Raw genomic sequence first — 21,473 nt, 5'->3', positions numbered from 1 at the left:
TATATATATATATATATATATATATATATATGTGTGTGTGTGTGTGTGTGTATTATTATGATTTTTTTATTGCATAATATGGCTTCATATTTCTATAAATCTGCAAATAAGTATACTAAATGTTAAATCACTTTTTCATTAAGGTTAATCTACGAGCCATCAGTTTAAACAGCACATAGCTATAGGAGAGTGTGAAATTGCTCACTGCCTGTGTGTTTATGGGGGAGGTGGAGACAGAGACTGAGCTACAGACCCATCCAGGGATAGGCAGAGACTAACTGCCCAGAGCACATCACCACTGACCTACATTTCCTTCCCCCTTTTTTATTTTCCATTTCCCCTATATGAACAAACTCATAATTGTGATGTAATGACAAAAAGCAAGCATGACAATAAAACTAGACCAGCCCATTGGAGATTGTAAAGCACTGTCCTGGAGTGACAGCACTGTTGTTGAACAAAAAGCTTTTCCTGGCTATTCAGGAAAGGGCTGAGTGTTGCAAAAAGAAATATATGTAACCTGTGAAGTGGAATTGATGGGTTAAAGTGCGCATCTTTTGTGAAATCAACATGCAATCATTTTATCATAAACATAATTAAAAATCATTCTGACACTCACCTTATGATCTGTATTATATTTTTACAGAGCTGCAGATTTACAGCAGACCTACAGGAATAAATGAATGATCCAAAGATGGGTGCAGCCATAAGGTGTCTATAGGTAATAAGGTAAACATAAGGTAAACATTGTTGGCACTGCAACGGTTTAAGAAAGAGTAGCACTATTAATGCTTGTTGTGAAAAGCTTGTGTATTCTCTTATTTTTATTCCATTGCATTTGTCTACTTTTATGACATACTGCTGTCAAACAGAATAGCTCAAGAACGTAAATTGTGATGTTATTTCACATAAGTGCATAGTTCTCCTCTAACTGGACTGTTAGTCAGACCACTTCACTGTTAGTCATTATTTTTGAGAGAAGACAGAGGTCTAAAGATAGAAGCATTAAATGAGTTGAAAGATATCCCTGGTTTTAAGGTTAAAGCATATTTGTGCAACTCCTTTGTCCTTGAATCGACCATCAGGAAGTTAACTTTAATATAATTGGATAACTTTCCATTGAAAATAAAAATTAGGGCACTATTTCTCAAAGGGATTCCCCTTAACTCTCAAATGACACATGCCTTTATATTGTACTCTGGAAACAAGCAAGGTGTTTTTAAAAAAGAGAATGTTTTACTGGGAAATTGATTTAGTATTATATAGGCCTGCAGAACATGATGCTTATTAATAAACGTAAGGGGAGTTTGTGTTTGAATCTCTTATTACTGATCAACATAAGGTATATAGATCAGAGTTCACTCAATAATTGTCTCCCCTTGCAAATCTACATGTGAAATGTCAACATGCTGAATCTCAGACAAAATCCTTGCTGTGGTAATGAGGGGAGAGAGAGAGAGAGAGAGAGAGAGAGAGAGAGAGAGAGAGAGAGAGAGAGAGAGAGAGAGAGAGAGAGAGAGAGAGAGAGAGAGAGAGAGAGAGAGAGAGAGAGAGAGAGAGAGAGAGAGAGAGAGAGAGAGAGAGAGAGAGAGAGAGAGAGAGAGAGAGAGAGAGAGAGAGAGAGGAAAAATACACTTGAGAAATTTACAGAAAGATACCACAAGTGACAGAGGCAATTTTCTGGGAAAAAATTACTTCATCATAATTTCAATCCCAAAAAGAATTGGAAAGAAAGCCCTGAAGGAGCCGAGTCGTGTCACCTTGAAAAATGGCAGTGGAAAAGATCACTAACTTCTCTACACACACACATTCTTTGATGCACACATATACACATGTACACAAGCACACACACACAATCAAACTAATAATTCAATCTACACTGTTTCTTTTCCACAATTTTGTTCTTTGTACTACACTGTTTTATAGAAATGCTGCAATTTCCTCATAGTCAACAGAGTGAATACTGTACCTTTTTCCATACATAATTACACTATAAACCCTGACAGCTTACTTATCAAAAATATGAGTAAAATGTAATATAATTAGATGGTCTAGGTTTTGTACACTAATAAATGATCAGATCTAGTATATGGAATCAATTCAGCTGGTTGTCAAAATTACCCAAATAAAGCCAAAGGGACTGTATTATAATTTTATTATGAGACTAATAAAGTTGGAGCCCATCTCATCTGTATCAGCAAGTAATAAGCAGATTTCTCATCAAAGCTCTTAATAAGACCGATCGTGCAAAATATAACTGCTTTCCCATCAACATAGTACAGAAGACTGCCAATCAGTTGATTTTAATTGGATTTTTTTTCCCCCCACTCTCTTCTAACAAAGCTATTAAGATATTGAATCTAATGTTACATTGGTTTATTGTATGACACATTAGAATATCCTCATATGGCCGGAGGCAAACTCTCAAAATAATTTCTCCTGCTGATTTAGTTTTCAGAACCTAATAAATGTTAATGTCGGATATGTTGAGAGAGACTTTTGTACAAAACACTTGCCTTTGAAAACACTGATCTCAAATCACCACATACTAACACATAGGTCCAGCTATTACTGTATATCATCTAATTCTTACAGTATTAAATGTCTGAACAGCTTCTGGTATTAAGGCTGTCAGAAACTGGCTAAGACAATGATGCATGAATGAGGAAAATGTTCTTTAAAATGTTGCTCTGAAATGTAGGCTACTCACCCGTTTATGCGTCTCTTGATTCTAATTGGTCAATTGTGCCGTCTAGAGATCCGCTGCATCATCCATGGCAACTCAGTGTATCAGACCTCTTTATCAGATAGTGGCACAACTTTCAAGACTCTCGTATCACTCTGTGGACTCTCGTCTCATTTCATACAAATGCAACTATTGTGCCCCAGTTATTTATTGTATTAAAAATGACTTTGGAGGACTTCAGTATTAATATTACGGTAATATTGTAGCGATGTTCCATCTCTTTCTTGGCCGATTGTTTTTTTGCAGATTGTTTTGTATCTTAAATGTTTTCATAGCAGAAGCTTTAAGATAATAGCCAATATTTCATGTCCAAGTTTTTATTAATTTAGTGTGTAGATGTGAAATATTTGGCATAATGTATAGTCAGCCACAGTCATTATCGCAAAATAAACCTCGACAAGGTGATAAGGACTCCGACATGGAGCGCAATTTAGTTGTAGGTCTAAAATCCCATTCCAATTCAAATCCTCATTTGTTGCAGTTAGAGTCACCCGAAGCGACCGGATTCTGTGTCAAAGCGTGACCTCCGTGTCCTACATAAGCCAAGTTCAAACAAATCGACACTTCTCAGAACTTCTTAGTCTGCCACAGATATACACCCTTAACTTAACATTCCTTATTCATCCACGGACATAACTCGCCGTTAATAATTCACACCAACATACTTGATTTGCGCAATCATTTTTAAGGGACCATTATCGCAAATTGGCCTTTCGAATTTATGAATCTAAAGGGACGGATCTAATGGGGAAGACCTTCACCTCTCTACACCCTAAAGAGGAAGTGTCTGATGAGGAGAAGCTAATGGCTGCAGTACAGTCACCTCAGGGGCTGAAGACTGAAGTCAGAGGGGTTGAGGTAATGGAACATACGCCTGCAGTAGCTGAATTATTCACTTGATCCACTGATGCAATATACACGAACACGCAACACACACACACACACACACACACACACACACACACACACACACACACACACACACACACACACACACACACACACACACACACACACACACACACACACACTACTGGCTGTCTGGAGTGAGACTAAGTTTCTCTCTCTTCTCTGATGAGCAACTTGCTATCGTGTGCACATTTTCAAAGAGTCTCCCTGCGTTTTAACATCCCATTCTTCACTTTGATGTCTGCCATTTATCTCCCATTTGTTAGTTCCACAGATTGTCACCGTTCAACTCAACACGTTCCTGGCTACATTTGGCCGATGACCAATCCAAATCTCCTGGCATGATTTTAAACAAAACACAACACCGTTACGGATTCCAACACTCCTTCCTTCCCTCCCTCCCGCCTTCCTTCGCTCGCTCATGAAAAACAGATTAAGTTAATGAATTGATGGGCATCTTGCCTGTGCAAGCTGAGAGTTAGGCTATGCGGACAAATAAAGTAGCATTACAATACAAGAGCACAGACCGAGACAAAAGAGAGGCTGCATAGCTTCCCTATTGTTCGGCTGGGAGAGTATAGAAAGGCTTACAGACAGCTTGCCTCATGAGCCAAACGTTAAACAAAGGGGAACTTGTTGCCAGTGTTGAGAAGAAATTACAGTAGTGTCAGGATGCTTGTAGGGCTGTGGGGGGTGGGGGGGGGGGGGACATATTCAAACAGAGACATATTTACTGTAGCAAACATCTGAGTGCTGCTGACAGCTTGGACCGTTGGGGGATTATGGGGCTTCTCAAGGGAGTCTGAGTCTCGGAGAGCCATAGGAAGAGGATGAGGGTGGCTTGCTTTTATCATCCTTGATATTAGATACCATAAAAGCAAGGAATATGTTAGTGGAGCAAACGTAGAACAACTCTCACACTCTCTGAAAACTGTCACTGAAGAAACAATCTCTTATATCACGTCACAATTTGTCATCTCCATAGAGCACTCATGAAATTTGCCCTCTGACCATTGGCATCATCGCTGAACCCCATCAGAAATCACGTGGGCACCAGGGGCTGGGTTCTTGCTATATCCTCTTAGTGTCTGCCCAGTCAGCAATTGCAATTTAATCTTCACTAGAAATATATAGTGTGCAAGTGTTCGCTGGGGAGTTTGAGGGGGACTGGTGTGTGCCATGTGTGTGTTTCTAATGACAATGATGGGGGGTGATGAGACCTTCTGTTTTTAACTCCACCCTCCCTCTCGGCCCTGGCTGGCTTAATCCTGAGTCTAGGAGAGGGATTAGAGGGCACTCGACCATTCCAACATCTCACAACAGGCAACAATTCTTACCGCACACATCCAAGATTATGTATATAAGCAGTTTAGCGTATGATGGCTGTAGGAATATTATAATCTGCTGGGTGATAATGATCTTTTATACGCAATTAGATGATGCTGAAAACACAAGCATGTCAACATGTAGACAAACACACATATAATAGACGGATTGAATTTTTTTTCTTTTTTGCCTTGGGAAAAGTCTTTCCTCTGCACTGTTTCTGATAAACTGACTGGTTTAGAGCAATTGCAGGGGTTATATTTGGACACTTAATCCTGACTTAAAATGTCTGAATGTCATTGAATTAAATGCTGAATATCAAATCAAGAGGCATTTGCAAACAAATGATGCTAGAGCTTTTCGCAGAGAAAAACATTTTCGCAATAACCAGCTGTGACTTCAGTGGATGTATGAAGTCATTTTGTGTTTACACAGGTGTCCTAGCAGATTTTTAAATGTGTCCAAAAACTTCAATTTACACTACCGTGTTTAAATTAATATTTTATACACCATGGGCACATTAAATGGATCAAAAGCGACAGAATATTGTTCTTTTGGATTTTCTATTCATCAAAGAATCCTGAAAAAAAATGTGTCATGGTTTTCACAAAAATATTAAGCAGTTTTCAACATTGATAATAATAGGAAATGTTTATTGAGCACCAAATCAGCATTTTAGAATGATTTCTGAAGGATTTTGACACTAAATATCGGAATAATAGGCTGCTGAAAAGTCAGCTTTTTCAACAAAGGAACAAATTACATTTTTAATTATATAAAAATAGAAAACAGTTGTACTAATATTTGACAATATTGATTTTATACTATATATCTGATTAAATAAATGCAGCCTTGGTGAGTATGTGTGAATTCTTTCCAAAACATTTCAAAATCTTACCGACCCCAAACTTTTGAACGGTAGTGTATTCATTTATGTAATTTCTGTCTTTACCTGATTCCTCTTTCCTCTCTGTAACGCTGACTGCCAGGCAGATCATTTGTCATGTCAATTTGTCTTTGTTTCAGCTGAGGAAAAATTGTTAATCTTGAGGATTAAGTAGTTGCAACAACTCTAACAACTGTGTATGTGTGTGTATGTGGGAGAGGAGGGGGAGGTAGAGTGATAATATGGAGAAAATTCCTCAGCTTTCTTATTGAAACAAACTATACACACACGTGTATAGCTGATTCACTTGAACAACAACAGCAAATTTGACATTTTTGATATTGCAAACATGACAAATGGCTTGATAACTGAAATAAACAAATTTGTGGCATCATATGAAATTATTTTTCAAGTGCAAACGCTCTCATAATCTTCCAATGTCTCTTATTGTCTGTCTCTTATGTCTGATAATTTGTATTTGTGTGAGGAGAAAATGGGTCGGGGGGTAGGGGGAAACACAGCTACATTATGTAGGGGATATAAGTCTTTATTTCTGTGGTATTATGTCTGGTTTAACGTATGCCTCAAAACCACACACACTTTTGTCTGATTCTGTATGCTGTCTGAGCTCAAAAACATATTTTTTACACACTCACACACTCATTCGCGCAAGCACGCACAGACACAGACAAATACACATTAGCACACTCCAACTGACTCATTCAATACATGAGAGAAACTGAATGCAGAAAAGTGAAATTTCTTTGACAGTCAGTCTGGCTCCTTTATCCTCATCTGAAAAACACGGGTGAAATATGTGCTCTTTAGACTATATGTTTGAACTTAATAGGTCATGTGACTTGAAGTGCATTTCCCCCCTCATCTGTTTGCTTCGTCCAAACAAGGGTTAGGCTGTTGTATTTTCTATTGTGTAATTTTTTATGAAAAAATGGGGTGGTCAAGCTTCAAAAAGGACAAAAAAGCAACATAAATATAAATGTAGTCTAAACTACTTGTGCACTATATTCCATGTCATAATTATGGGGACAGCCGTAGACCCTATTCACTTTCATTGTATGGAAAAGAGAAGCTTCTCTTTTTGTATTTTATTTAAAAAAAGAATCAAGAAAGCCATACACTGTAAAACAGTCAAATTTACTATATGAAACTAGTTAATTTTACTCAAATATTACTTAAAGTTCACTGTATTAGGGAAACTTGTGAACTAATGTGAACTTAATACCTTATAATATTAAGCAACAAAATGAAATGGAATGGGTCACTGCTGGTTTCTAATTCCCAGCATGCTTTGCTTCTGACAGTTAAAGGAGAGTAAATGTTAAAATTAAGAGTTATTTTATGTATTTTGCTCAAGAGTAATATAAGGGGTAATGATCTGTTAGTGTTTAATGTTTTTTTTTTGGAATTTAAAAGTGTTTCTGATATGCCTGAGTTTGGTGTAAAATAGAGCCTGTGGTTGGGTCGAGGATTGGCCAAATACCATTAAGAATATGTGTTGCTTTATTTAAAAAGGAATAGCTGTGCACAGGACAACAATTGTCTCTTAGTTAATTACTTTAGTACATGCAGGTGTGCTTGTGCTGTTACTAACTAGTTAACAGTAAAATATTTGAGTAAACTTAAAGATTTTGATTTTAATAGTTCCCTTTCGTAGTCACTCCGAGTTACGTCGGATGACGACGAATGGGGGTTTCGCTTAGAACACCTATCGACTTCGAGTATTACAAAACGAGCCAATGGCGATGAAATTCCATGGGTCTGCGGAATTTGCATAGCGTATCTCCGCCCCACCGCGTGGGTATAAAGGAGGACGCCGGCAACATGCAGGTATGTTTTCGCTTCGGAGCCAAGAATATTTCTTCACTCCACAATCATCTCTGACTTCGCTCTACGAGACGAGCTTCTCTCTCCGGTGTTGGTGTGACGGCGATCTGCAGCGAGCTCACAGTGCCTGCTGATCTGTGCAGTGATCTGCCAGTGTGTGTGTGTCTCCCTGTGCGCTTCAACATCGCGGAGTTTTTTTTCTCCTCTCATAAAAGAGCTGTATTTCTGGTTGCAGCGGACTGGTATCGGACTCTGATGGGCACGAGCGCTGTCTAGTGTGTTTGGGCTTTGATCATGCTTGAACAGCGCTCGTGGATGACTCATGTTCTCTCTGGGAACGCGATCATCGCATCATATATAGGTCGAGACTCGGTGAACTCGCAAGAGTGAGAGTCCCCTCATCCACTACCCGATCTTCGGCTGGTGGACAGGGTGACCTGAGGGTGTTGGTCTGGAACAAGGCGCTGACTCTGGTTCCACGCCCCAGCCTCCCCTCTTTAATGACGGTGCCCGCTAGCGAACTGATGATTCCACGAGTCTACCCTCGGGTGCCCCGTGTGTTTTCATTTGAAGCTACAGAGGATGATGCTGTGTCTGTAGCAGCATCACTAGGTGGGCTTGATTCTTCTGGAAATGACGACTCTTCACAGCTGCCACCCTCTGGTGTGCATACGGCTGTGCCTGAGTCTGATCCAGAGATGATGGCCATGCTTTCCCGGGACGATTGGTTTTTGGGTGAGGCCGCCGACGCGTCCATGGCAAACCCCAATATCTTTCCTCCCGGACGTGCATGATGAGTTCACGGGTCCTCTCGTTGGTCTCATCCGCCTTTCCTCCCCTCAGGGGCCGCTGCCCATGGGTACACTGGGGTTCCCCCGGTTGAACGCTCTGTTGCCATGCTACTGTGTCCTCAGAGTGCTTCCCGGCGCAATCCTAAGCACCCATCCAAAGCCTGTAGTTCTTTTCGTCACAGTAATCTGTGGCGAAATCCTATAGTGCCACAGGACAGGCAGCTGCCTCACTGCATCCCATGACCGTTCTGCTGGTCTACCTGACCCAGACGCTCATGGACATGCAGGAGGGCGGGACTGACCCGAGGCTCTTCAGTGAGCTGCGCGCCGCCACTGACCTTGCTCTCCGAGCGATGAAAGTGGCCGTACGCTCTCGGAGTCAGGTGATGTTCACCAGTTTGGGGCTGACCAGTCTGATGTGCACGATGTCGGGCAGACCCGTCTGCTCGACACCCCCATCTCCCAGGTCGGCCTCTTCGGCGGTGCGGTTGAGTGCTTATGCCCAGCAGTTCTCAACCGCCCGTGAGCAGATTGAGGTTATTCTGCCCGACGGCCCCGCCGTCCGCTCAGATCCCTCAGTCTGCCTACCGCCGAAGGCTCCCTCCCACAGTTCCAACCCCGCCCGTTCACCCGGGCCTGGCTCTGGAAGACCGTAGGGGGATGCCACAGCCCTCTCCAGCCCCGCACCCCGCTAAACGCCGGGTTAAGCGGCACTTTTGAGATGGGCTGCTCAGAGATGAGACTCAGGTCTTTCCAGGAGTTGGTAGCAGGGTCACTCCTTTCCCCGGTGGAGGGCTGGGGAAGAATCCTTATTCAGAAAGAACTGACTCTCTCCTCTCTGAGCATACAGAGTTCTCGGACGACACAGAGCGCCGCCCACAAGCCGTGCTCTCCTCATCCCCCTCTGCCCCAGAGGTGGTTGACACAGCATGCCGTACACGGACCATTTCGCCCCTGTCCCCCTCTGTCGCCAGACCCCTGACAGAGCAGGCCCCCGTGGAACGCTGGTCCTTCCCTGGCCTCCTCTGTCAGGGTGCGGTTATGACCTTGCCCCCACACCGGGCCGCTATGCCGTCCTCGTCTGGGCTGGTCATTCCGCTTCGCTGCACCACCGGGGGGACGTCTGTGGTTCTTCACTCCGCTGGCACAGTTGGGAGCCTGCACTAGAGCTTCCCTATCTGTTCCGCTGGGTCGTGCGAACCATCGGCTCGGCTATGCGATTCAGTTCGCACGGTCTCCTCCCTGCTTCACGGGAGTCCGCTCCACTTTGGTCGGTGCCTATGCCCCTATCATGAGAGCGGAGGTTGCTCCCTACTGGCGAAGGGTGCGATTGAGACTGTCCCTCCAGCCGAGATGAGGTCCGGGTTTACAGCCCCTACCTCATTGTCCCGGAGAAGTCTGGTGGGTTACGGCCAATCCTGGACCTATGCATCTGAACCGCTCCCTTCACAGGCTGCCGTTCAAGATGCTCCTGGCCAAACGCATTTCTGGATGTGTGCGGCCACAGGATTGGTTTGCAGCGATCGACCTGAAGGACGCCTACTCTTATGTCTCCGTTCTCCTTCGACTCAGATCGTACCTACGTTCTGCTGTCAGGGCGCGCGCATATCAGTACGCTGTTCTCCCATTCAGGCTAGCCCTGTCTCCTCGCGCCTTCACAAGGTTGTTGAGGCAGCCCTTGTTCCTCCATGGGAACACGGGGTTCGCATCCTGAACTATCTCGGTGACTGGCTGTCTTAAGCTCACTCCTGAGACCAGGTTTGCGAATACAGGGACCCAGTGCTCCGGCACCTAGCTCGTCTGGGCCTTCGGGTCAACTGGGAAAGGAGTCAACTTTGCCCCGTGCAGAGGAGCTCTTTTCTCGGTATGGACTTGGTCGCCTTCTCCACTCAGCCATTAAACAAGAGTGCGGTCCCACTGAAATTGTTTCAGAGGCTCCTGGGGCACATGGCATCTGCAGCCGCGGCAACTCCGCTCGGATTGCTTCATATGAGACCGCTTCAGCTGTGGCTTCGCGATCGAGTCCCGAGGTGGGCATGGCATCATGGCACGCTCCGAGTTACAGTAACTCCGACCTGCCGTCAGACCTTCACCCCGTGGTGGAACCTCAGTTTTCTACGGACCGGTGTTCCCCTAGAACGAGTTTCCAGGCATGTTGTTGTCTCCACAGATGCCTCTTCCACGGGCTGAGGCGCCATGTGCAACGGACATGTTGCCGCGGGCTCCTGGACAAGACCCCAGCGCCTTCTGCATGTCAATTGCCTCGAGTTGCTGAAAGTACGCCTTGCCCTGCACCATTTTCGCACGTAGCTCAAGGGTCAACACGTACTAGTCCGTTCAGACAATACCGCGACTGTAGCGTACATCAACCGTCAGGGTGGTCTACGCTCCCGCCGTATGTCGCAACTCGCACGCCACCTCCTCTTATGGAGTCAGAAGCACCTGAGGTCCCTTCGTGCTATCTACATTCCGGGAGATCGGAACTTTGCAGCCGACGAGCTGTCACGGTTTCGGCCCATCTCCGGCGAATGGCGACTCCATCCCCAGTCGGTTCAGCTGATTTGGGACCAGTTCGGGGACGCACAGATAGATCTGTTTGCCTCTCACGACTCGACCCATTGCGCCCTGTTCTATTCCCTGACCGAGGGCTCCCTCGGCAAGGATGCACTGGCGCACAGCTGGCCGCGGGGCCTACGCAAATATGCGTTTCCCCCAGTGAGCCTTCTCGCACAGACCTTGTGCAAGATCAAGGAGGACGCGGAGCAACTCATTCTGGTTGCGCCGTATTGGCCCACCCGGACCTGGTTCTCCGAACTGGTACTCCTCGCGACAGCACCTCCTTGGCCAATTCCTCTGAGGAAGGATCTCCTTTCTCAGAGACGGGGCACCCTTTGGCACCCTCGACCCGATCTCTGGAGGCTCCACGTGTGGCTCCTGGACGGGATGAGGCAGGTTTGAGTACCCTGCCACCAGCGGTGGCGGCTACCATCACTTCCGCTAGAGCATCGTCCACGAGACATGTCTATGCGTTGAAGTGGAACCTCTTCGTCAACTGGTGCTCTTCTTTTTGAGAAGACCCCAGGAGATGCTCGATCTCTGTTGTGCTTTCCTTCCTGCAAGATGGGTTGGAGCGAAGGCTGTCTCCCTCCACCCTGAAGGTGTATGTGGCCGCTATCGCCGCATATCACAAAGAAGTTCAAGGTAAGTCTCTGGGGAAGCACGACCTGATCGTCAGGTTCCTGAGAGGAGCGAGGAGACTAAATCCTCCTCGCCCTCCTCTCGTTCCCTCTTGGGACCTCTCAGTGGTCTTAAATGCCCTGCAGAGGGCTCCCTTTGAGCCTCTGCATTCAGTTGAGCTTAAGTTTCTGTCAATGAAGACAGCGCTCCTGGTTGCTTTGGCCTCTATCAAGAGGGTAGGGGACCTGCACGCATTCTCCGTTGACGAAGCGTGCCTGGAATTCGGGCCCGGTCACTCTCACGTGATCCTGAGACCCCGGCCTGGATATGTGCCCAAGGTTCCCGCCACTCCCTTCCGGGACCAGGTGGTGAACCTGCAAGCGCTGCCCCGGGAGGAGGCAGACCCAGCCTTGGCACTGCTCTGTCCAGTACGCGCTCTCCGTGCTTACGTAGACAGAACGCAGTGTTTCAGGACCTCAGACCAGCTCTTTGTCTGTGTTGGTGGGAGACTGAAGGGAAAGGCTCTCTCAAAGCAGAGGTTGTCTCACTGGATAGTGGACGCCATTGCTTTGGCTTACCAACAGCAAGGCCAACCGTGCCCCCTTGGTGTGACAGCCCACTCCACCCGGACTGTGGCTTCTTCTTGGGCTCTAGCGCATGGCGCCTCGCTGGCAGACATTTGTAGAGCTGCAGGCTGGGCGACACCCAACACATTCGCCAGATTCTATCATCTCCGAGTGGAGCCTGTGTCCTCTCGTGTACTCGCTTCAGTTAGCTAGTACTGGACCCGCTCAGGTGTCTTCGCTTGCTCGCCATTCCACTCCACGGACTGGAAACGTGCGATTATTCCTCAGGTGAGCCTTCCTCTCTGAAGCCCTGAGTTCCACCAGCACTGTTGACGCTGGCGCCAGTGTCTATTGCCTGGGCGTCGGCTAGGTGCCTCCGTGTGCATGGTTCCTCCCTGAGTAACCCCCACATGTGTATTTCCACTGTAAGCCTCCTTGAGCATGTGTCTTTCCCTTGGCAAGCCACCTTGCCCTCCTGGAGTTGAAAGTTGCCACCCCTCGGGCTGGTCACTCCAGCGTTCCTCCATATGAAGCCCTCCGGCCATATGTGTTTCTTAAGTCCTCCCTACGGGTAGTTATGCTGCGGCATATCTCCTCTGAGATATGCTTCCCAGTGTACTTTGGTATTCCTGTGTTAAGTAGGACTCCTTCGTCCGTGCCAGTATCACGACAGGGGGCTCAGACTTTCGCAGGGCACTGGAAGACAGCTGTGAAGGTGGCGTGATTTCACGGGGACCCCCATTCGTCGTCATCCGACGTAACTCGGAGTGACTACGAAAGGGAACGTCTCGGTTACGTATGTAACCCTCGTTCCCTGAGTAGGGAACGGAGACGTTACGTCTCCCTGCCACTTCCGCTGTACCGCTGGGCAGACGCCTGAGTTCAGTCTCGGCTCCTCAGCGAAGACATACCTGCATGTTGCCGGCGTCCTCCTTTATACCCACGCGGTGGGGCGGAGATACGCTATGCAAATTCCGCAGACCCATGGCATTTCATCGCCATTGGCTCGTTTAGTAATACTCAAAGTCGATAGGTGTTCTAAGCGAAACCCCCATTCGTCGTCATCCGACGTAACGTCTCCGTTCCCTACTCAGGGAACGAGGGTTACATACGTAACCGAGACGTTTTATGCAATTTAATTAAGTTTCAGCTACAGAAAGTATAGGTGGAATTATTTTTGCTGGACTCAAATGGTAAATATTAGTTTTTAAACTAAAATGGTTTAAGGCAATGGGTTTCCTCAAATGGTTTGAGTTAAGGCAAGCTCACACAACAGAACTATGAGACTACATGAGTCGCCATGGTGCTCACACTATACAACAAGTTTTCCTGTCGTACGTCATCATCTTGTCTTAGCAGCACTCATACTACACAACACAACGGCGATAAGGTGTACAAACTAAAATATTTTTGGCAAAGAGGCAGCCCTAGACTTTACAGAGCTGCTCATACTCGCTGCCCAAGTAATATGTGGATAAAAAAGAGACAAAAAAAGAAAATTGGGCAGAAATACACACGGGCTGGCTGTCCATATCTGTTCAGCAAAAACTGATGGTAAATAAAATATAATGTTAAATATAGAGCAAGGATAAAAATATATTTCTTGTTAAGTTTATTAGTGTAAACAATTATTAGCAAATTTGTCACCTTGCATTCTTGTACATTAAGGTACATGAGCAGTTTGCTACATGTTGTTTCATCGCTCTCACTAAGATCAAGATGCGATAATGTCAAACAGGTTTGAAAATATTGCAGCATCTTTGACTGCTCGAGACAGGCTCAGATCACGTCGCTGACCTTCTCAAATTTGACGAGCATCAGCGACCCCAACGAGCACCGATTTGACCACAATCCGGGGGTTTTGTCGCAGATCTTAGAAAAATCCAGCCAAAAGTCATGTAGTGTGAGCCTGCCTTAACCTGTTGGGTTTAACAGTGAACAGGTTGTTAAAGATATGTGAATTCTATTTATTTATTTATTATTGCATACCGTTTCTAGCTAAAATTACCATAAACAACCCATATCACCTCCTTATCTGTGGACAAACTCTACATCTCTCTGTTTGGTTTCTCTTTTATATTCCACATCTTCGTTATGCCTTCTCCCCGACTCACTTTGTCCTTTCTCCCTCCACACTCTCACATGTTCCCCATCTCTCTCTCTCTCTCTACCCCCCCCCCCCCCCCCCCCCCCGTCCCCCCCCCCCCTCTCTGTGAATGGAATGATGGCTGTAATAGTGGGATGTAGGTCATCAGGGCAGCTTGGCTGGCTCGTGTCTAGACTCAGTCTTCAGGGCATGAAGTCACAGAATTGTGCACATTGACCAGCACAGTCAAAACTCTGCTGCAAACTGTGCTCACACACACTAACACGCAGAAGAGTAAAATATCTGACGAGTCTTCATGCAAACTGCTTGAAGTGTCTGATTTGCCAAAATGTCATTAAAATGCCATGTGGTATTTACATTAGGGTGCGGTATATCCTGCGGTCATAATTATTAACAGCTTAGAAAACAGCCATTGAAATTTGCTATGCTGGCAAATATGCATGCCCGATTTGTTGACGGTTTCTGTGCAGTTTTGAACACACACACCCTCCTCTGATGCCCCAGGTGAGATGCACATGAGCATTTGTAATATGCTTGTGTATCTCTTAAACGCACTTAACAATCACACTAACATTGACAGCGCAGCCGAAATGTACGCAAACTTCTCATCTGTATTTGATTTTAGTTGTGGTCAAAAAAGTTGAAATAAGGGCTGGGAAAACAAAACATATAGGCTAAGTATAACAGAGCTGCCATGAATGAGGTAAATGAGGTGGGTAAGCCCATTCTCAATAAGCATTAATAGCTAACTGACTGTTTTGTTTAAATCCATCATCACTAGCTTAGATAGCTCCATCCATTATTATCATCATGCTCTGTCCGTCAATGCTTGTCACACCTAATATCAGTCTGTAAACTCAGTCAGTGCAGTTAGCGCATGCAACATGTATTCTCTTCACCCACAAAATAATCTGCGGACAGCGAGTGTACAATAGCGCTCATATTCACAGCTAATATTCAGTGAGTGTAGGTGAAATCTGGTGGCCCAATCTGCCTAGCAACGCTGGCTAGTTTCTAACTGTAACACTTAAGTATTAATTTATGCAAAGGATAAAACCGTACATCACTTAAAGCATGTCTGTGGGGTCAGGTTTTGCATTGGTTATGGGGACCAAATGTTCTCACAAGGATTGTAAAACCTGAAATCATCTCAAATGTTGGGATCAGCCAAAAGTTTCCACAAGAAAACCAGCTTCATAATCATACCAAATAATCAAATATTCTTTATTGTTAAAAATATGTGATGGGTAGAAAATGTGATTGATGGAAAAGTTGATTTTCATGTGTTATCCACCATTTCTATCTTCCTCCCAACTCTTGCTTTCTCACTTGCTCTCTCACTCTTTCTCGTCTCTCATGGGTTTGAGATGGTAAAAGCTACAGTCTTGCATACTTTACGATATTTTATTCATGGCTATCAGACACTGTTTTTTACACTAATGGAAAAACCCCAAGTGACCTTTCACCCTCTTACTGCGTAACCAAGAAATGACAAGGTCCAACATGTCCACATCAATTTACATCTATCCGTGTATAAAATATAAAAGATCACCTAATGTCTCATGATTCCATGCCTTTTGTAACCTGGTGTTGACCACATTGTTAAAGGAGCGTCTGACTTGGCACAGCGCCGAAACCATGACTCAAATGCAAATGTTATAGAGAAACAGCTGAAGGGAAAAAAGCTCTCCATGACCTGTCAAAGCACATTAACACACGAGGACTGCATGCTGCATGTTTCTTTGAGACAATATTCTCCTGTAATTTTCTATCTGTATGTTGATTATTCAATATTTCCATTCCATCTGAGTGCACACATCAGTGATGATAATTAAGCAATTTCACACATAACTTTTTCACATGACTTTGTGCAAAATGCTTTTTGTTTTGTTTTGTATTCCATGTGCTGTCTGTGATCAACTCAAAATTCCTTATACACGCACGTTCTTTAAAAGGAAGTCTGGCTGCTTGTCTCAAACTCCCTGCCCTTCCCATGCTGCCACCTTCTTAGGCTCCACCTTCTCAGGGGAACCCCCGGGCGGTGCTGTCAGGTCCCATCATGCAACTCCTACGGTAACGCAGTTGCCGGGTAGCTAGCCGTTAGCGGATCCGTGTGTAGGTTTAGAGCTTAGCTGTTAGCGCCAAGTTTAATTATAGATTACAATGAGCTACGAGCATCCACTCTCTTTTGCAGCAGGCATGCTTGGTCATGCATGCAAAGCCTAGAGCAAAAATGACACTGTTGTAAAATTCGTAAGGAGGAGGAAGTATAAAAAATAGAACCTTATATGCCCAGTCTGATTAATACCCACATAAATTACTATACCTGACTCATTTGTTCTTAATATAGTAATAATCAGTGCTGGGTATTACTTACAAATTTTAGTCGGTTACTGATTCACAATTACATGACAAAAACTTAAGTTAGTAACATTATCCATTACGTTACAGATTTAAGGTAATATAATCTGACTACTGATTACTTTTAGATTACTTGTTTATCACATTGATTTGAATATGATAATCTTGATATAAAAATACAAAGAGAAAGAAAGTATATTATGAACACGAAGTGCATTAAATATTACATTACGTCAGGGTTTCCCAGACTGGGGTTCATGAGAAGCTATTAAATAATTAAATCATACTTTTTTAAATTAAATTAAATGATTTCAAAATAAAAACAAAGATGAAATATGTTATCTGACCATGTGACCATTAACCGACATCAGAGAACTGTGAACTTTTTATTTATTGTCATTATTACTGACTTAATTGTATTATTGAAAGCAGTAGGCTTTTTTAGAAAAAGTAGTAGGGAGAATCAGTGAATTATGAATAATTGACTGCCATTGTGAAAATAACATATCATGTAATCAATAAAAAAGTAACTGTAGTCTAATTAAAGTGTAATTTAATGTAATTACAAGTAATTAATATTTGGAATCTGATTATGTAATCTAGATTGCATGTAATCAGTTACCCATCACTGACTATAATTATATAACAGGTTGCATTAAAGCCTTCACATTATCACCATCTATCTTTAGTATGACCAAATCCAGGACTAAGCATGATGATTTCTCCATAAATCACCCTTTATAAGTCATTAAAGGGATAGTTCACCCAAAAATGAATCTTCTGTCAATATTGACCCACCCTCACATCGATCCAAACCTGTATGACTGTAAAATCTTCTGTGGAACATTGAATTGCTCCCTCACGACGAGCCGCTGGGCTGCCTGGCACACTGACGGCTATTACATTTTTAACCCCAATGACTTTCATTGTATGGACAAAAACTGTTTTTCAAAATCATTTTTCCTCTTATTTTGTGTTCCGCAGAAGAATGAAAGCAATACAGGTTTGGAATGACATGAGGGTGAGTAATGATGACAGAATTATCCTTTTTAACGAGCACACTCTCACAATTCATTAGGCTACAGGATATTCATCCATCCATATCCTGTCCCGCTCTGTTTAGTCTTCCTGTATCCATAAAATGTAAGTCTGTCACTCTCACATTTGCCCTTTTGATTTACCCTCTTACACTCCTGCTTAAAGCCCCCACCCCCAAGTCCTCCATTAAACTTTAAGATCTCAAGCAGACTATGCATATTTCATTTGGCATTTTGCAAACAAAGGCTAAATAAAATATAGATAAAAACAAAGGTCTGAACCCAGCGTGTGTAAGCGCATCCCTCGTCCCCTCCCTATCTTGTCTCTATCCCCCTATCTTTATCAGCAGATGAGTAATGTGGGTTCAGAGGTAGTTGTCCGGCGCTGTTCGAGCTGGGGAACATTGAATTGCTCCCTCACGACGAGCTGCTGGGCTGCCACACTGACGTCTATTACATGCATCAGCCATTGTACGCCATTATTTCTGAGATGCATTTATATAATTTGTCTGTCCATTAATAGACAATAACACACAGGCCTTAGCAGAGCAAATCATATAATCACTGTGTAGAAAAGAGTTTCCATTATGTTTCAGAGAGATGAAAAACAGAAAAAGAAAGACAGGGGGAGGGTGTCATATTGCTCTCATCTTGCATCGAGTATAAAACAGCTTCTGTATTTACAAAACTAACAGTTAATAATTCAGGTCATGATGCTTGATTTTAATTTTTCATGCATTTAGGTATATCTACAGCTAATTATAAAACACTTCAACTGTGAAAAGCATGCTATAGGTTTTATTCTCAAATTTAACAGTTAAAAACAGATGAGATGGGTGATACAACTTCATTTCTTTTTGGCCTGATTCCATTATCACTGATATTTACATTGATTTTTTTTTAAATTTCATAATTAATTATGGCCTTATTTATGTTTTCCATTTACCACAATTATAGAACATGATCAGTGATTTTTCAGCTTATACACTACAAAAAACCTACTGTATGCTGTGCACTTCTGCTCATATTCAGAACAGTAGAAAAATGGTTAGAGAAGATGCTTCAAGAGCATAGAGAATTATTATAATTAATTATACAACTTACAAATTATACAAAGAAAACATTAAAACACTGGATAAAAAGATGAGAAACAATGCACTAATGTTTTAGAAAAAGAAAGATAAGAAAGAATTGATTCAGATAATCCAGTCTGCTGAGAACTGACCCACTTGATCTGAAAAAGGTTCATCTGTAAAATGGACCGCTTAGCAACAATTTAAAAAGTTACTGTCAATAAAATATGACATTGAAAATGATATGAATATAAGATGGAACGATGGACAGATATATGCAAAGGCAGGACAAAAACATGCCCATTCTGAGAAACTCATAGCCCTCAGTGATGCTAAAACTACGTGTGACTCAGACACCAAACTGATCAGAATCATGAATGACCTTCGTTCCCTCTGTCAGATGGACAAGACTGAACATGTCAAAGAGGCCCACAGCAAAGACACACGGACAGCAAACAACACCAATTCAGTCATGTTTCTCCAAGACAGCGTGTGTGTGCTCACGTGATCGTAGATACTGTAACAATAGTGCATATAACTGTCGGTCAATAATTAATGGCTGATGTCAAATGTTAAAGACCAAGCATTTCATTTGTTTTGCAGACTGATGCTCTCCTTACTGAACCCACAAGGGACCTTCCAGCTATTAGATGTAAACTACTCTCAGTAATTTATGGCTCTCTTTATTTTAGATGTCCTTAGAAATTATGAAAACCAAATCTCTGACATAATGGTCGACAATGCTGCTGCCTTCTGATTGTGACTACTAGAGAAAAACTTTGGTTGAAACCATTAAAACCAATCACACACTTTAGTAGTCGTTTGAAGCACTCGACCAGACAACCTCTTCAATCAGGAGGGAATATATTGTGAGAAAAAGCATTAATGTAGTTGAAGTCTATTGTTTTTCTCTTACAAAAAATCTATTTCTCTCATCCTCCTTATTGACAAAAATATTTTTACACACCCAAAGGAAGGTTACTCTCTCATAGCTTCACCATTGTTTCATTTAAGTACTGCATCAACAATATTTTTCAGATTTTTTTCCTAAAATAAAATGAAAGTGCGGTTAATTTTCTGGAAAAAAAATAGCTTACTGTAATCACACTAGAACTGTTTTTTTTCTCAGTAAAAAGCAAGAGAATTAAGCTAAATCTGACGTCTCTTTTGTGTGTTTTTTCCTATGGGCATTCATGATACATACTTTGTCTGAGTTAACTTTATTTAAAAGTCATTGTACAAATATAGGAGTAACTCATTAGAGCGTGCTTCAAACTCCAATGCGAGACGACTTGGTTTTAACGAATAAACACTGCAAATGGTTAATGCCACAGGACATTTGTGCAACTGGAGTGTTTTTACTAGAAATGTGTAGTGTTTGCAAAGCTCGGCTTTTAACAGAGCAAAGCTTGTGTTTTAACAGAGAGTCAGAGGCACAACAGAATTGATGGAGGAGTGTGTGTGTGTGTGTGTGTGTGTGTGTGTGTGTGTGTGTGTGTGTGTGTGTGTGTGTGTGTGTGTGTGTGTGTGTGTGTGTGTGTGTGTGTGTGTGTGTGTGTGTGTGCGTGTGTGTGTTTGTTGTGGGGGCAAGGGGGGAAGTGGGTGTGGCTCTGCCTCTCACTGTCATCCAGATCATGATTATTATGTTGGCAGGATCTAAAAGATTAGACACATCAATAGTTTATGACTCTGTAGAGAGTCTCACTCAATTCCCACATCTATAAATTACTAAACAGGGGCATTTACATCTCTGTTTCTCAACTTCTTATATCTCTGTTCTTTTTCTTTCTTTTCTTCTCTGTTCTTTGCTTTTGTGCCGTTATTTTTTAAAACTAATGTTCCGATGAACCATTGAAACTTAAAAAAGAAATGATATTTAACCTTTCTGTAGGGCCACTCCGTTACTTTCAATGTAGTTATCGGTCCTCTTTTAGGCAGGAAAAAAACATATAATTGTAAAAATGTAAGCACCTAAAAAGAAAGACATAATTAATAGATGTGGTCTGCCGATACACATGAATAATGCAGCTTTTATATTCAAGAAAATTACAAACTATACCCATCGGGAGAGAATGGAGGGGAATCATTAACTGCAAACTAGAACCTTTGCAAAAAATCCAGCAAATTTTTAATAATTTATCCACATAAACAAATAACACATGAATAAAGAACATTTTTAAAAGAAAAATATTCTGCCACCCAAGTCATAGAAGCTGTGCTCACTTCACTTTCTGTGTAACTTTTTGCATTTGGGAGAAAAAAAGGTGGAAATAAATAAATATATATATAAAAACAAAGTTTAGATTGAGCATTATTCAAATGAAAATAGTTAACTTTGCCTTTCTAAGTTTGCTAGAGTTTTTTCCCCCGTTATGTTTGTTCCCTTTTGTCAGAGATCTATTGTATAGGCCTGCATGCAGAAACCTTTGAGGTAATATCATTGTAAACTTTAGCATGCTGTGGGAAATTTTCAGTCAACTCATATCTGTTTAGAAGAGATTTTAGCTTAGGCATTGACATTACAGGAACTGAACGAGTACAGTATAACACGAACAGGAGCCCAGGAAAACATCTGCTTATTAGATTTTTCCAACCTCTAGAAAAATAGCAATCTGAAAATGAGGGGATTATATGATAAGAAATACAAGT

This window comes from Siphateles boraxobius, unplaced genomic scaffold, assembly GCF_051911475.1.
Source record: "Siphateles boraxobius isolate OS27281-9 unplaced genomic scaffold, OSU_SipBor_1 24, whole genome shotgun sequence".
NCBI lineage: Eukaryota > Metazoa > Chordata > Actinopteri > Cypriniformes > Leuciscidae > Siphateles > Siphateles boraxobius.
Note: the sequence above shows the minus strand (reverse complement) of the source record.